The sequence below is a fragment of the Bos javanicus genome, chromosome 10 (assembly GCF_032452875.1).
Source record: "Bos javanicus breed banteng chromosome 10, ARS-OSU_banteng_1.0, whole genome shotgun sequence".
NCBI classification, from domain to species: domain Eukaryota; kingdom Metazoa; phylum Chordata; class Mammalia; order Artiodactyla; family Bovidae; genus Bos; species Bos javanicus.
In genome coordinates, this window is record NC_083877.1 from 87,884,147 (window position 1) to 87,899,970 (window position 15,824).

The 15,824-nt window shown below is 54.1% G+C and overlaps 1 long non-coding RNA gene across 1 annotated transcript; it reads right to left on the reverse strand.

Annotated features, from left to right (window-relative positions):
- Nucleotides 1–1,845: 1,845 nt before the first annotated feature.
- Nucleotides 1,846–13,028, reverse strand: LOC133255017 (uncharacterized). Its single transcript, XR_009738835.1, has 3 exons — nt 11,649–13,028; nt 5,100–5,197; nt 1,846–4,051 (listed from the first exon to the last, which is right to left on the reverse strand). It is a non-coding gene; the product is annotated as an uncharacterized LOC133255017 (long non-coding RNA).
- Between the last annotated feature and the right edge of the window lie 2,796 nt (nt 13,029–15,824).

Consider the following 15,824-nt stretch of genomic DNA (forward strand, 5'->3'; position numbering starts at 1 on the left):
TGACCGGTCAGCAGGATTGATGCCCCGCACCAGGGCCCATGCTGTCACCGGGCTGCCGTCAGAGCCCACGTGCATGTTCCTGCCCTCAGAAAGCCTCCCCTCGGGCTTGTGGTGGATACAGCGGGTTAAGCGCTCTGGTGGGAAGATGCAGGGAGGCACTGGCCTGTCTCGAGGGTACCTTGAATCAGCTCCTCCCTCCCTGAGACCCCTACCTTCCTCCTCTTCCTCCAGCCCCAGGGGCCCGGAGGACGAGCCCATGGCTGGCCTCCCAAACGTCTCCCCTCACCTCCTCCATCTGCCCTCACGGCTGGACTGGAGGCAGGGCCCCGGAGCTGGTCCGGGGAGACCTGCCCTGCCCTCTCACGGCCCAAGACACACTGGCTGCCTCTGCCCGCTGGTGTCACCATTCCACCCAGAAGCCCCCAAGTTTAGGTCAATAGGAAACCCCCACCCTGTCCCAGGACATAGAGACTCCCCAGTCCCCACGGAGTCCTGCATGGAGCACAGCTGGGCAGTCTTTGCTGAGACTCAGAGAAAAAGGCCCCATTTCGTAGAGGAGAACAAGGATTGGGAACCATTGGACCCCACCAGGCCCAAGCCCATCTGTGTCTGGGCCACCTGTCGACCCCACCGGGGACCACCAGCCTGCCCTTTGTCTGAGGTAGCCGACACAGTGGAAGCCCAGGGCAGGGCACGCACCTCTGCCCACCCTGTCCCCCCGCCCTTCCCTGTCTCCCCACCCTTCCCAAGCTGCCCATTCGGGGCTCCTGCCTGGCTCCAGGCTGCCCAGGACGGACGAGCAGGGCTAAGCCTTCATGAGCTCCTCTCTGCCCGGGGGTCTCTGGTGGGTCAGGAGGGAGGGCTTGACTAGGTCGGGGGGCAGGACCGGGTGAGGAGGGCTGCTGAGCGCTGGAGAACCAGCCTTTCATCTTGGCTTCAGTAAAGCCACCCCCCCGCCTTCAGCCCAAAGCTGGCTGGCATTGGCATGCACCATAAATCTCCAGGATGCTGCAGCTGTGACTGGATTATTTATAGCTCCAGTCTTAGATTTCTAACATGAAAATATCACACAAAGGGAAAGGTAATGAAATCTCACCTCTCCGCACACGTCCCTCACTCACTCCAAACGGCAGGGCTTTCCAGAAGCCGCTGTGGCCGAAGGTGGCATGTGGGGGGCCCATCGCCCCCCACCCCTGCCTGCCTACCTCCTGTCAGTCACAGCACATCTCTCCTCACCCCTCTCGCACACACCCGCTCCCGTTTCTTTCTCTCTCACTCATGCATTTCCTCACCAAGGATCCTGTTCCTTCTCTCTCCCTCTCAGCTCTCCCTGCCCAAGCCCTTCCTCCCCCTCCTCCCACCCGCAGACACTCACACATCCTTGGCCTTTTCCTTCCACCACTGCTGTCTCCCTGCATGACTCACCCCCTTGGCAGGCGTGTTTGCTTTTATTTTTGCTTTGTCAATGAAGACGCCGGCACATTAATTCCTGGGCCTGTCCTCCTCTGTGAGGCACCTCAGCTCCTTGTCATCAATCGTGGGTGGAAGTGGCCGCTTTCATCCATGTTGCTCGGCCTTTTAAAACTCCCGTGGGCCCTGTCTCTCCCCAGAGGGACCCTTTCTGCAGCCCATGGCTTTGACACACACAGACACGCCGAGAATGTGGGCCAGGGAACACGCCTCTCAGCCTGAAGGAGGGAACATCAAGGCCTGGGCCCTGTGAACTGGACTCCAGCTCAGGTGCAGAGGACCGGGAGATTCCTGCCTGCTCCCTCCTGGGTGGCACTCTCGGTGGTGTTACAGGAAGATCGGCCTCACACCGCCCCTCGGGCACAGGTCAGAAAGTCTGAGCCTTATGCAAGCTCCCACAGAGAACCAAGGCCCCGCCGCCTCCCTGCCAGTCCTCTTGGCTCAACTGCCTGGGCCCACAGAAGGAGAATCAGAAAGGGACACGGCAACTCCACCTGCCATGGCCCGCGATCCCTTCTACCCAGACAGTCACAGTGGTTGGGGATACCCTGTGTGTGTGTATGCAGTTGTGTACGTCTTGTGCCAGGATGGAGGGTAGAGAGGCACAGACAAGAGCAGTTCACCCCGGCTAGGAGCTGAGAGAAGAGTGTGGGGACAGAAACCCTGCAGCTCCCCATCAACTCCCCATCCAGGCATTTCCTGGAAAGCTCTCTCCTTTTTTATCTTAAAAATTCACTTGGCTTTGGGTTTTATATCTGTCATCATTACAGTATAAAAATGTCTTAAATTACTTGTAATTAAATACTTAATTTTTTTTTCTGAAACCTTTGCTTAACTATTACCTTCGTGGAAGCTGAGTCTCAAAAACCTTCTAGCTCATCCCAGAGACTGAGAGCACAAATGTCTCAGTTAAAGATCTAGGAAACCAGTCTCTGAGGTGAGGGTATGGGGTGTGAAACAATGGGGTAAGAATAAGAACATTGGAAAAAAAAAAGAATAAGAACATTGGGTTTACATTCTGGCTCTACCAATTATTAGCTGTGTGACCTTAGCCAAATCACTTAACCTCTCTGTGCTTTAGAATCTTGACCTATAAAACAGCATCCATCCCACAGGGCTTTTATGAGGAGTAAATGCATTAATGTATATAAAGTGCTTAGAACAGTAACTAGCACACTACTAGTAAATAGTACTAGTAGTCCTACTAGTAAATACTACACTATTAGTAAATAGTAACTAGCACTATTCAGTTCAGTAGCTCAGTCATGTCCAACTTTTTGCGACCCCATGGACTGCAACACACCAGGTCCCCCTGTCCATCACCAACTCTCCGAGTTTACGCAAACTCATGTCCATTGAGTTGGTGAGGCCACCCAACCATCTCATCCTCTGTCATCCCCAGATGTTTGCAATTGGTTTTCTGTAGAAGACCAACATGAAACCACTGGATCAACTGCCAGGAAGTGAAATTAGAGATCACTCCTGCCTCCCTCCTAGCCTGTGCTTCCGTCCCCCAGGCCCGTACCTCGCCCCACCCACTGCGGGCTTCTAATCATGCATTCTATCTGCAGCGCAGTCGTTCAGAAACTTTCTCTATTCCAGGCACTGTTCCTGGACTGAGCCTGGAGTATTTCACGAGCCCTTCTGGGAGGGGGAGGTGGAAACATGCAAACAGCCCTTGGGTCACATTCAGAACTGAAGACCCAAAGATGAGTAGTTGTCATCCTTTTTATCAAAGAGTCCCTGCCTCACTGAAGGGAGCCAGCAGCAGAGAGATAAAAGAATGAGGGCAGTGCAAGTGTGGTTATGACGTTGACACACAGCATGGAACACCCTAGCCTCGTGTATATATCAGATCTCTTCTCTGACGTCACCTTCCAGAACCAACTGTATAAAACAACGCTCTCCCCATCCTGTCAACCACTCTCCCCTTCCCTACCTTATCCACCTAAATAGTATATGACATGTACTGACACATTTTGAAGTATTTATTTGTTGTTGGTCTGCCACACCAGAATGCAAGCTTCCTGAAGACAGGCCCTTTGTATTGCTTCCTCCTGAATGCTCTGTGTTTGCAGAGACAATGGCTGAGAGTAGGTGCTCCATAGGTGTCTGCTAAATAAAGGAATTGTGAGCAAATCCATCTTTAATGTCTTGATTTTTGCTTCGATAAAATAGGTGACGAAGCACCATTCTCACTTGCCACATGGGGAAACTCTAACTTGAAAAGAGACACTACATGATAATCAGACACATTTGTGACTCGTCTAAAGGCAGATGCAAATTAATTTAGCTGAGACCGAGGCCGTGCATGGTTTGCATTCCCTGATGTTTAAGTGATGAGGGGCCCATGTTCACAAACAGCTCAGGTGTGCCTACTCCACAAGCTCTGCCCTGCAGTTGATCCACCTGGTCCTGAAAATGGTGAGCGTGGATGCCGGGGAAGTGACTGCCTGTGGTCAGTTTTTGTAGCTGGTTTGGGATTGTGGGCTTTTGCCATTCAAGAGGACTTACCTGTAGAGTTCTTATGGGGCTGCAGGCTAGTCAGGCTGTGTGTGCAATGCCAGGACCTAAGGAATAACTGGAAATGGCCATCATTAGTCAAGTGAGAGGCCTAGAAAAGGGCATGTCAAGGATTCAGCCAAGCTATTTCAAGACCAAGCAAGAACAGGTTAAGAGAGATGAAGTTGCCTGGTGGCTGCGGCCAGGGCAGGTGGGGAAGATGGCAGAGGGTAGGGAGATGGGGAGGGCCTCCCATCTGTGTATTTTTATTCTCCAGGGCACCAATAAAAGTCCTCCCTTGACCTCTGTGCTGCTAATTATCAAGGCACTGGTTGGCCCACTCAGAGAGAGAAATTTGCTTTAGGCCAAGTTTTCTTTCAGCAGAGCCCAGAGAAGGGCTGGAGGCCTGACCAGGGGGGCCGAAGCCAAAATTGCAATATCCGGAAGATCTACCATCAGACCCAGAACAGCCTCATCCCTGAGTCACACTTCCCTGCCACCTCGGTGTACCTCCCAGCACTCATGTATTCTGCACAGGGCTGTTTTTTCATCTTAAACCAGCGGACAAGTAAGACTCGGGATTTTTCCCTTCCCTGCTCGGTGAACTCCTATCTGCTCATCAAAACCCAAGCCAAACTACCCAAGCTAAAGCGGTTGCCCCTCTATTACCAAATTTTACGTTTCTGGAACTCTTCCCCGAGACATTGTAAGCCTATCAACATGGACTTTTGATTATTTATGACCACATTCTCCCATCCAAGTATTAACCAGGCCTGACCCTGCCTAGCTTCTGAGATCAGACGAGATCAGACGCATTCAGGGTGGTATGGCCATAGACTACGGCCACATTTTAAATGCTGAATAAGTGATAATTGAGAAGATGACCCAACACAGCAAGGACAATCCATGCTTCCTGGCTTCAAGAGCCTGATTACATCACTCATTCCTCCCCCCATAAGCCAGGCGTCTGCTCAGCTGAGAGGGCAGGATGTTCCTGTTTGGCAGGGACAGTTCCAGGTTTTGATGACCTGCCTCAACCAGATCGATAGCTATTCCAAGTTATTGTTTATGTATGTTCCGTGGGGGCCAAGGGGAATGGTTACATAAGCCAGTGAGACCACATTCACCTGCAGCAGCTCTCTCTTCCTGGTGCCGTGGTCGCCTGGCTCCATTTAGGTGAGGGTTCCTCACGTCTTCCCCCAGCCTCTAAACTCCCCGCAGCCACCTGGGCAGATTGGGAACAAGAGCTCCTGTCAATTGCAACCCGTCAACCTTTCAGACAGGCCAGAAGCCCCTCCCCTCTGGGGGACCCTGGGGTGGAATCAGCTGGGAGAATGTCACTGCTGTTGTCTGACAGTGAGCACGGAGGCCCTGTGCTCTGGAAGGGCGAAGGGTGCACTCCAGGCTGGGCCTTGTAAGAAAATGCAGCTTCCTAAGGCAGCCCAGGCAAAGCCAGCTTCTTGATCCACCAGGGCCCCGGGGGATAGGGCACAGGCAAAGCAAATCTTGAACCATCTGCAGCCTCTCCCCTGTAGCTCAGAGGTCTCAGGGCTCTGGGACAAAATTCACTTTATCAACAGCCCGTCTGCCCAGCTTGTCACTACCCCAGCCACTTTCACTGTCCCTCAAACTGACTTCTTCTTTTAGGAAGGTAAGAGGATCAATGCGTTAAAACTGACCATAAATGACTTCACTGTTTACAATAATCTATCATCTCATTTGACCCGCTTTAGCCTTCTTCGAAGCAGGCACTATTCTCTCTACTTAAAAGAAATTCAAGGCTCAGAGTGAGAACACTGGTACAGAAGAAACGCTTGCCCCTCGGTCTAATCCCAGAGCCTGAAGGAACTCTTTCCAAGAATCCACATTTGTGTATTTCATGGACGTTTCTGGAGGGAAGCCCCTCCTGAAGAAGGAGACAAACTTCACCCCCCAGAACAGCAGGTACAAAACTAAAACTCTAAAAAAAAGGGTGAGACACAAATCTCAAACTCCACTCTCAGCCCCTTCCTTCCCTGAGCCTTTAACCAGAATGGCTGCAGAATGAGAACCCACAGCCAGGAGAAGATTCCAGGAGGCCAGCCTGAAACCCACACCTCCCAGGCCAAGGTGATGAGGGGCTGAAAGTATTGGGAAGGGCTCAGATTGTGTCCGATTAAAAGCACGGGCCTGCAAGAAGCCAAGTGTCCCTAGCCTCAAATTCTAGCTCCTCTGTCTACTGGGGGATGGCCGTCCCTTAACTTCACGGTGTCTCCGTTTCCTCCACTGTAAAAGGAGGTGGCAGCAGTAGCTCTCTGGTGGGTGCTGCGAGAGTGTAGTCACATCATGCCCAGAGAGTGCTTGCTGCAGCAGACCACATCCTTAGAGCTGGGCTAGGAGGCTGCAGTGCTGTGGAGGCAAAGGAGTGGGTGGGAGACAGGTTTCAACTGAGCACTGCTCCTCTGTGAACTTAAGCCAGTGCCTTAAAGCCCTCTGGCTCCAGGGCTCACCTCTCAGATGGATTATCCTTTGCAGCTCTGCCCTAAGCCTTGCTTGGAAGTCACACGTAAGGGAAATGCCTTGCATGCGTAAACTGCTCAGAATTCACCAACCCTTTCCTTCTCTTCCCTGGAATACAAAATGTCCTCCAGAAAACATCTGACCTCCAGCTTTGGTTTATTATCAAGAGGGATACATGGCTTCATATGCACCATGCCAGACACAGTAATAAATGTCCCTTTCCTTGAGGAGGTAAAAGGGGAACAAGCTGGATAGGTGCTGGAGGCAGGGGAGGAAAAGAGCTGAGCAGGAGAGTGGGCAGCAGTGCGCATGCTGGGGATGTGGGTGGGGGCGCTTTCTGGCTTTATCAGGGGGTGTTCAGGGAAGGTGTGCCCCGGAGGCGGGGGGCAGTCCTCAGGCCTTGTGCATACGTGCTCAGTGGGTCCGATTCTTTGCGAACCCAGGGACTCCTCTGTCCATGGGATTTTCCGGGCAAGAATACTGGAGTGGGCTGCCATTTCCTCCTCAAGGAGATCTTCCCAACCCAGGGATGGAGCCGGCTTCTCCTGCATTGCAGGCGTATTCTAGACTTGCTGAGCCATCGGGAAGTGCCTCACGCTTTACTCAGAGCAAAGGGAGGAGCTAGGGCCAGGCCCAGAGGGCTCTGTTCCCCTGACAATTATGGAAATGACCTGCCCCCTTTCTGGGCCTGTATTATCTCTGCAAAATGAAGTGCTCTGAAAGGTCCTCCCACTTGGAATTTTCTAGGAGGCTGGATATCAGCTAGGAGGCTTGGTCTTCCTGCTGGTCTGCAGCCTTCTGCCTGCCTTCTCCGTCTCCCACCACCTCACCTCCCTACCCTCTCCTGCTCAGACACGCAGAGATTATTTTTAACCGGGGTTTATAAGCAGGATCTGGAAAAGCCTGTCTCAGAAGTTCCCTCTCCCACAGCAGGAAGGGGAGGCGCTAGGGCAGGGAGACCTGCCCACAGGTGTGGAGTGCAGGGCGGCAGGCCTGGCCACTAATGCAGCCTGGCCGTCCCTGGCCAGCTGGAGGACTGGAAGGGGGCCCAGGGCTGGCCCTGGCTGCTCCGTTCGGGAGGACAGGGTGCGCCCATGGCAGGGGTGGAGTGGAACCTTCTGGGCTTTCCTGACATCACCTCTTCAGGAGGGGCTGATTGGCCCAGGGCTTCCCTCTCCCTGGGGGAAGGCTCCGGGCAGAGTGGCCCAATGCCCCGTATTGCAGGCCAGGCCTCTGTGCCGCTCTGGCACAGGGGCGGGGGCAGGCGAGGCCAAGTTACCTAACAGGCAGATTAAGCATGTGCTTAGGGCACTGGCAGCAAAAGGGCATCAACAAAGTGTTTGGTTTGGCTTTTTTTTTTTAAGCTAATTCTTAGTATTTCAAAAATAGCAAGGCAGTAGTTGTCCCGGAAAAAAAATCAGAGCTTGGTTAGACTTTGTCACACTGATTTTCAGGTTTAGGGTGGTTTTTATTTTGACTTTGTTTGTGAGTGGGTGCGATGGGGGGTGCACCCTAACCTCTCAGCTCTGAGGGAAGCTGGAAGTCTTAATCCAGCTCAGAGTAAGTCAAGGATCAGAAAGGGGGTAGGGGAGGGAACAAGAGGGTGTTGAGGAGGAGGAGCAGGAGATCTCAGCCCACAGCTCTATCCCCTGGAGGGGGAGGCCTTCCAGAGAGAAGGGCCATGCACTGTCACAGGGAGAACAGCTCTAGCAGGAGGGGATCTGGGGAAACTACGATGTGAGACCGTTATGTGAATGAGGGGTAGGAATGCTCAGGGCCCCAGGGCGAGTCTGGAATTGCCACCCCTGGGCCGGGCCTTGCATTTGTTCTCCTGGATTCCCTGATGGCTCAGTGGTAAAGAATCTGCCTGTGCAGGAGATGCGGGTTCAATCCCTGGTCCAGGAAGATCCCCTGGAGAAGGAAACAGCAACCCATTCTAGTATTATTCTTACCTGGAGGATTCCATGGACAGAGGAGCCTGGCGGGTTACAGTCCATGGGTCATAAAGAGTCAGGCTCAGCTCAGTGACTGAACAACTGCTCACTTTGGCAGTCAAGTGCCCAAGGATGGTGGCCCCTCTGGAGGGGGACCTGGCAGCCCATTTCCTGGAAGACAGTTCCCAGGATGGTACTCAGCCCCCTGTGTCCCCTCCAGGGTAGGGCAGGGACTTGGTGCCTTCTCTCCCATCGTCTCCTAGAGTAGGAGCATACTATTCACAAAGCAACAGCCTTCTGGGCCCAAGAGGCACCCACCAGCAAATACCCGCTGTGCACCTACTACGTACCAGGCACTCTCTGCCCGTTTCCTCATTTAACCCTCAGAGCGCCTGTCATGTGGTCACTCTGGACCCAGTCTGCGGATGGGAAAACAGGCTCAGAGAAGTCCAGAGCCCACCAAAGAGCACACAGCTGCCTAGTGAGGACACAAGCCCTGTTGTCTGACTCTTGTCCAGCCTGCTGCACTCAATACCACAGGACTCACTCCTGCTCTGGGCCTCTGGAAGGGCAGAGCCCCACACTGCCTCCCTCATCCCTCTCTGAGCCCATCACGTCCAGGGCCAGGGGCCAGCGTGGGCCCTGCCACATCCGTTATGGGCTAGGGGACATTCAATCACCCTTGACCTTAGAAATGTAACAGGCTATGTAACTTGCAGGGCTCAAGCCGAAAAGAAAATGCAGGGTTCCTTGTTCAAAATTACGAAGAATTTCAAGACAGCAAAAGCATTAAACTATCCCTTTCAAACATGGTGCCCAGTGTGACTGCCCAGGTCCATGCTTATGAAACCTGTCCTGCCCAGAACCCACACTCTCCCTAGAACAAACTCTCCCTTTACCGGGAAATCCCAAGTGGGATTTCAAGGGCCCCAAGAGGACAGACCTTGGGAAGTAAACTGCCCACCAGCCTGGTTGTCCCAGTGGGCGGTCCTCGGGTGTTCAGGACCCTACACCCTCATCTTCCAAGTCACATCCACGTGTAACTAGGGCTCTGGAGAACTCGGCCCATGGCGTGCCGTCTTAGCTGGGGTGCGGCTATCTGAGAGCCCAAGTTACAGAGCAAAGGCTCTACTTTCTTCTGACTAATGCATCCTAGCACCTCCTCCTTCATTTAGTTCCTAATCCTTGCTGGAGACACCCTCTTTCCTCATCTGCCGAACAGTTAACCATCTAGGCCCTTCCCTGAGGCTCCAGGGGTTAACAGTTTCATTCTAGAACAGTGCCTGGCCACTGCTCCAACATTTGTAGAAGTGGTGGAGGTAGCTTCTGTATAACAAGCATCACCTGGGTGCCTGACATTGCTCTGGGCATGTCCACTTACACACGGGACCTCATCCTCCCCATAGCTTGGCAGGTGGGCATCACACACCCCTTTGGCCTGGGAAGAGATGAAGGCTCTGAGAGTGTAACCAGCCAGGGTTTCGTGGCCTTCCCCAATCAACAGAAATGGACTAGAGGCCAGACAAGTTCAGGCAAGGCTTTATCGGTTGCCCCTGCTACAGCAGGGGGAGCGAGAACAAACGACAGGTTCCCTTGCTGGCTCTGTCCCCGAGGGGGACAAGTTGGTTCCTTATATGCAATGAGGGTAGGGGTTGTCCAGGGGTTGAGCCAGAGGGGTGGCTTAGGTGGGTTGCCCACCCCTTAGGTTGCTGTGTGCAGGGGGCATGCCTAGTAGCCTACTTTTGCTCCTGACTCCCTGCTTTTGCTCCAAGATCTTCAAAAGTGGCAGTTCGGCTTTATGGTCTCTCTATATCTTTTGAGTCCAGAATCTGCCCCAACTGCACATGCATGCAGTTATTTTTAATCTCATATTAGCTTCTTCGCATTTTGTTGCTCAAGGAGAGGTGTGTCCAGGGGCAGGTATTGCAGCTCTGCAGCAAAGGGTCCCAGGTCCCAGTCTGTCTCAGGAGGAACGTTCAGGAGGTCCCATGGTGACTCAGTAGAGCAAAGAGACTGGGGTCTGGTTCCAAGGGGGGCTCTGACTCCAGTACAAGCTACTATTATACCTGCCTACAAGGTGCCCTGTCTGACCTGGGAAAGGGCCCATTATGGTGCCCGGCACACAGTAAGCACTTAAGTTACTATTAATCTGACTTTCCAGTAGCCTCTACAGCCTCTCCTGCTGTCTTCTCCCCTCTTCCAGCCTGTCACTCATTCATACCCATCCCCCTTCTTGTATATTCAACCTTTGCTTCTGACCCTTTCCCTGTAAACATGCTTACATCTCTCTCAACTTGCATCAGAGAGACTCCTGTCCCCTGCCCCCTGGCTGCCAGGTTCGCTCCTTCCCTCCAGAGCGAGGACCCTGGGACCAGCTGTGCCTTCTGCCTTCCCCCCAGTACACTGCGTCCCAGCTCGTCACAAACCTCTCTGGCCAGGGTCTCCAGGGACCTCCGTGCTGCCAAGTTCAACAGACACCATTTGGGCCCTACCTTCCTCCATCTTGGGACTTCCCTGGTGGCTCAGATGGTAAAACATCTGCCTGCAATGCAGACCTGGGTTCGATCTCTGGGTGGGGAACCCCTGGAGAAGGAAATGGCAACCTACTCCAGTATTCTTGCCTGGAAAATTCCATGGACAGAGGAGCCTGCTAGGCTACAGTCCATGGAGTTGCAAAGAGTCAGACGCGACTGAGCGACTTCACTTTCTTCTTTCACTTTCCTCCATCTCGGCGCAGCACCTGGGGCCCCATCCCACGGCATCTGCTTTGGCAGGCGGGACTCGACCTCCTGTGATTGTCCTCCCTTTCCTCCTGCTGCCCTTCTCCTCTCAGGCCCACCTCCTCCAACCCTGCAAGGTGAGTGCTCCCGGCATTCCGCTGTCTTCTCATTTTTCTGCTCAGGGACCTCACCTAAACTCACAGCTCTGACGACCACCCACAAGGCAGACGTCGCCTTTCAGTTCCTGTCCAGACCTGTCTGCAGAGCGGAGGGCCACAGGTTCACCTGCCATCGCCCCGAGCTTGCCCATGGCACCTCAGGCCAGTGTCCCAAATTGACCAGACTGCTTCCCCTACACCGGTGGCATTTCCTGGGCACCTGAGCTGAGGATGAGCTTGCCTCTTTCCTTCCTCCGCCTCGCCCTCACGCACCTGCCAGCTCTCCTCCTAACAGCTCTCAGAACGCCCCCAACCCCTCCCCAAGTCCCTCCCCCACACAGCCCCTCCTGAATTGGCTTCATCACCTCTTGCCTGGATCACCGCAGACGCCTCCTAGCTGGCTTCTTATGCTTGCTTCTCCTTCCAGATAGTCTAGTCCTCATGCTGCTGCCAGAAAGATCTTTCCAAATGGCACATCAGACAGTGTCCCTCTGCTCACACATCCTTTAGTGCCCTGCAGGCTTAATCTCAAGCCCCTCAGCTTTGCTCAGGAGGTCTTGCCTGCTGGTTCTGCCTCACTTCTTCCCACATTCCAGCCAAACCAAGCCAACTCTTCATCCTTCTGTGGTGGAAACTTACTCTCCTGCCCCCAACCTCTTCCTCCCCCTTCTCTCCTTCCTTCACAGGCCCCACTTTATGGAAGGGGGATCATCTTTCCCAGTGATCCAGATCTGTGCTCCTGGGGCCCTGTGGTCATAACACTTAGCCATCCCCTCCCTGTGCTGAGAGTGTGTATGCAGGGGGGTGGTGGTGCTAAGTGTTGTCATTGATGGGCGGGGCCCCAGCGGAGCACAGCTAAGGGTAATGACAACCGCCGACTGGCAAGGTGTTGCAACAAACTGACACACACTGCGTTAATTCTTCCAGCAGCCCGGTGAGAGGTGTTCCCATCCGCCGGGAGGACACTGAGACTCAGAGACTAAAGGATGTACCCAAAGTTAACAGCAGAGCCAGGTTTTTAACCCAAATGTCGATGGATGGGGCCTGTTGGGTGAACATAAGTTTTCAGGGAAGTAGGGACTTTTGCTAAGTGTTGAAGGAGAAGCAGGAGGTGCAAGGAAGGTGAGGCGAATGGAAGCAATGGCCTGGCCGTCGTCCTGTCGGCCTCTGCCACCTGCCTGGGGCAGGGGAGGGGGTGGAGAGGGGGGAGGAGACAGGAACCCTGCTCCAGGCACTGTGCCTGCGTGGGGAGGAGAGAGGGCCCTGGGAAGAAGCCACTGGCAGGTGGGACAGGAGATGAAGGGATAAGGAGTGTCCACAGGCTCTGACTCAGCTGGTTCCCAGGGAGAAGGGCTTGACCTGGACCATTGCAGGATTAGGAAAAAGAGACACAGGCTCTCAGAGGCCCTCCCCGCCCCCCCGCCACCTGCTGACCCCTTCTGCCCCTGTAGGGGAGGGGGCCCCCCAAGCACAGGTAGGAGTGGATTAAGGCACCCTGCCTTTCCCCAGCTCCGGATGTGTTACTCAGTCGCCGAGGAAACATGGAGGCCTTTTGGGGCTGGAAGCAGCCTGCAGTCTGAGGAGCCACCTCCCGGCAGATGGCTTGGCCAGGTATTTTAGCCCCCTGGCTAAGGGGGGGAACCTAAGGCAGCTCCAGCTCTGGGGCCCCTGGTCCCTGGGAAGCTCCCAGCCAGGCAGTCTCTCCTCCTCCTCCTCCCCCCACTAAAACGATCCTAATTCCAGCATTCTCCCCCACCATCCCCGCTAGTCCCTAGGTCCCCTCGCCCCACTGGAAGGGGCATGTTGGCAACTTTCCAAGTTAAGAATCAGTTGCCTACACTCTAGGCAAACGGTGGTGATGGCTGGGGCTGGGTGACGGGGGGAGGGTGCGGGTTGCACATTTGTAGGAGGGGGTCACGTGACTGTCTGGGCTGAGACCCAGGGGCGCAGAGCTAATTCCTCTGTGTTCACATGGCCCGGCATTCCAGAGCTGCCTCTCCCTGGGTGCTGGCCGCCAGCATGGGCCCCCAGCACCCTCAGCGCCCCAGACCTGTTCTCAAGGCAGTCCGGACCTCCTGCCTGGAGCTGCGGTTTCTGAACCACTGCCCATGGTTCCGGATTTCACAAGCTGGCTCCTCCTTGCAGGGAAAACCCAGGCCTCCCTGGAAGGGTGTGCCCTGGTAGAGAGGGAGGTGTGGGGGCCGGGGGCCTGGGGAGCGTGTGAACAACCTTCAGAAGTGAGAGGGGCAGTGAGGGCAGGCCGGCGGAGGTTACTCGCTGCTCTGTGACCTGGTTGCCGTGTCTGTAAAAGGGGAGGATAATAGTGCCTACTGTGGGTATTTTCCTGTCGAAGGAGATTACAACAAGCAGTCTCAAAGCCTCCGTACTAAAGGAAATAGCAGACGACAAAGCCCAGCCCTCTGTGGGTCCAGAGGTTGCACTCAATACTGTTTCTCCCTCGTTGTTTTATTTAGCCACCGTTGGTCAGTCTGTCACTAGGGAAGCCGCTCTGCCAGCTACACCGAGTTGCCCTGGGGCATGGCAGAGGGAGAGGAAAGCGACTGTAGAGGAGAGTGCTGGGCACTGCAGGGGATACTTGGTCTTCATGGCCACTGCCCCCTCCTCCACACCCGCATTCCTTCCAGAGACCCCCCCCCAAGCCACAGTGAGGCTGGCATAGGGACCCCAAGGCTGGCACCATAGTGACGTAGATTTAAGTGCACCGGTTGGGCCAAGGGCATGCACATGCACACATACACAGACACACACACACACACACAGACACTTGCCCAGGAGCCAAAAAAAAACCTAATAGCTAATCCCTGACTGTGGAGGAGAGGACACCCCCCTGCCCCCAGACTCAGACCGGGGCACGGACCCAAGTCCACTTCCTTGCCCTGGACCTTCCTTTCTGTCTTTGGCTTATCCTAAGATCTACACCCAAGAGATATATATTATAAATCTGAGCTTCTTTGTGCGTCTAATACTGTCGAAAATACACACAAGATAACTGTCAACAGTGCTTCCCTTGTCGGAGGGGAACTGAAGGCCTGGAAGGGAAGGAGGCTGATGGACTTTTCACTGAGCGCCTGTTCATGCTGTTGGATTTTTTTTCTTTTTGCCATGTATTTGGAATACCTTTTTAAAAATTAAGATACTCTACTCTTGGGATGGAAGAATGGTGGAGGGCTTTGCTTGCTGTGCTAAAGAAACTGGACTTTATTCTGCAGGCAATGGAGAGCCAAGGGAGGTTTCTATGCAAGGAGATGACATATTAAAGGCATGTAAAAGAAATGCCCGCTGCAGAGTCCTTGCCCTGGAGTGGGCGGAGACTGGAACCCATGGGAGGCCAGTTGGGAGGTTGTGACACTTCTCTAGAGTCTGCAGTGCGGATCCACCAACTGTGGGCTCACAATATGGTGCCCCCAGGGAGGTAAGCTGTCGCAGATCATTTTTTACTGAAGTTTAGGGGTAGGAGGCAGCTGGGGGGAGACTCCTGAAGAACAACCCTGCTCCAGAATCCCTGGTTGGAAATATGGCTTGGACAGCACTGCAGTGTGTCCCTAGCACAGCGAGCCTAGAAAGTGCCCTCTTCTGGGGACAGCCTCACTCACTAGCCTTGGAGACCATGGAGACTGGGAGATGGGGAGAGGGCTGGGGAACCGGCTCAAGCTCTGAAGCTGGGTTTCCTGGGTCCTGTGGTGTCAGAAGTCAGAGGCTTCCTGCATGGAGCAACAGAGGAGTTCTGGCTCTAGGCTGCCCTGGGCTTGAATGGAATACCAAGGATGGCCTTCATTATTTAACATCTCTAAGCTCAGATGGCATGTCTATAAAATGAGGGTCCTCACACCTTCCTCGAAGGCTGGCCTGAAGTGTGCACTTACCCAGCACCTGGCAGGCCACTTGTTTCCTAGGTGGCCAGGCAGAGAGGCGCGACAGGGAGGGGACAGAGAAGCTCCAAGTTGAAGGAAAGCTGGCAGGAGTTCAGGTCTCCCTACCTCTTATCTCCATACTCAAACGGTTCCTTATCTGACCATCTTTAAACCTTCAAAAGTTTCCAATCAGCAAAGGGGAATGTGGTGTGTGGGCCCATGGCTCAGAGGTTCAGAGCTGCAGCTGCTGCTGCTAAGTCGCTTCAGTTGTGTCCAACTCTGTGCAATCCCATAGACGGCAGCCCACCAGGCTCCCCCGTCCCTGGGATTCTTCAGGCAAGAACACTGGAGTGGGTTGCCATTTCCTTCTCCAATGCAGGAAAGTGAAAAGTGGAAGTGAAGTCGCTCAGTCATGTCTGACTCTTAGCGACCCCATGGACTGCAGCCTACCAGGCTCCTCTGTCCATGGGATTTTCCAGGCAAGAGTACTGGAGTGGGTTGCCATTGCCTTCTCCGCAGAGGTTCAGAGAGGACTCCACTAATCAAGACCCACCTGATATTTACAGTCAAAAGCCTAGACACTCCTCTCAACATACCCTTCTTCAAAAGCTATAGCTGCAAAAGAGACCAAGGGACAAATGCTTGTTCCCTGTCCTCTGCTGCTGCTGC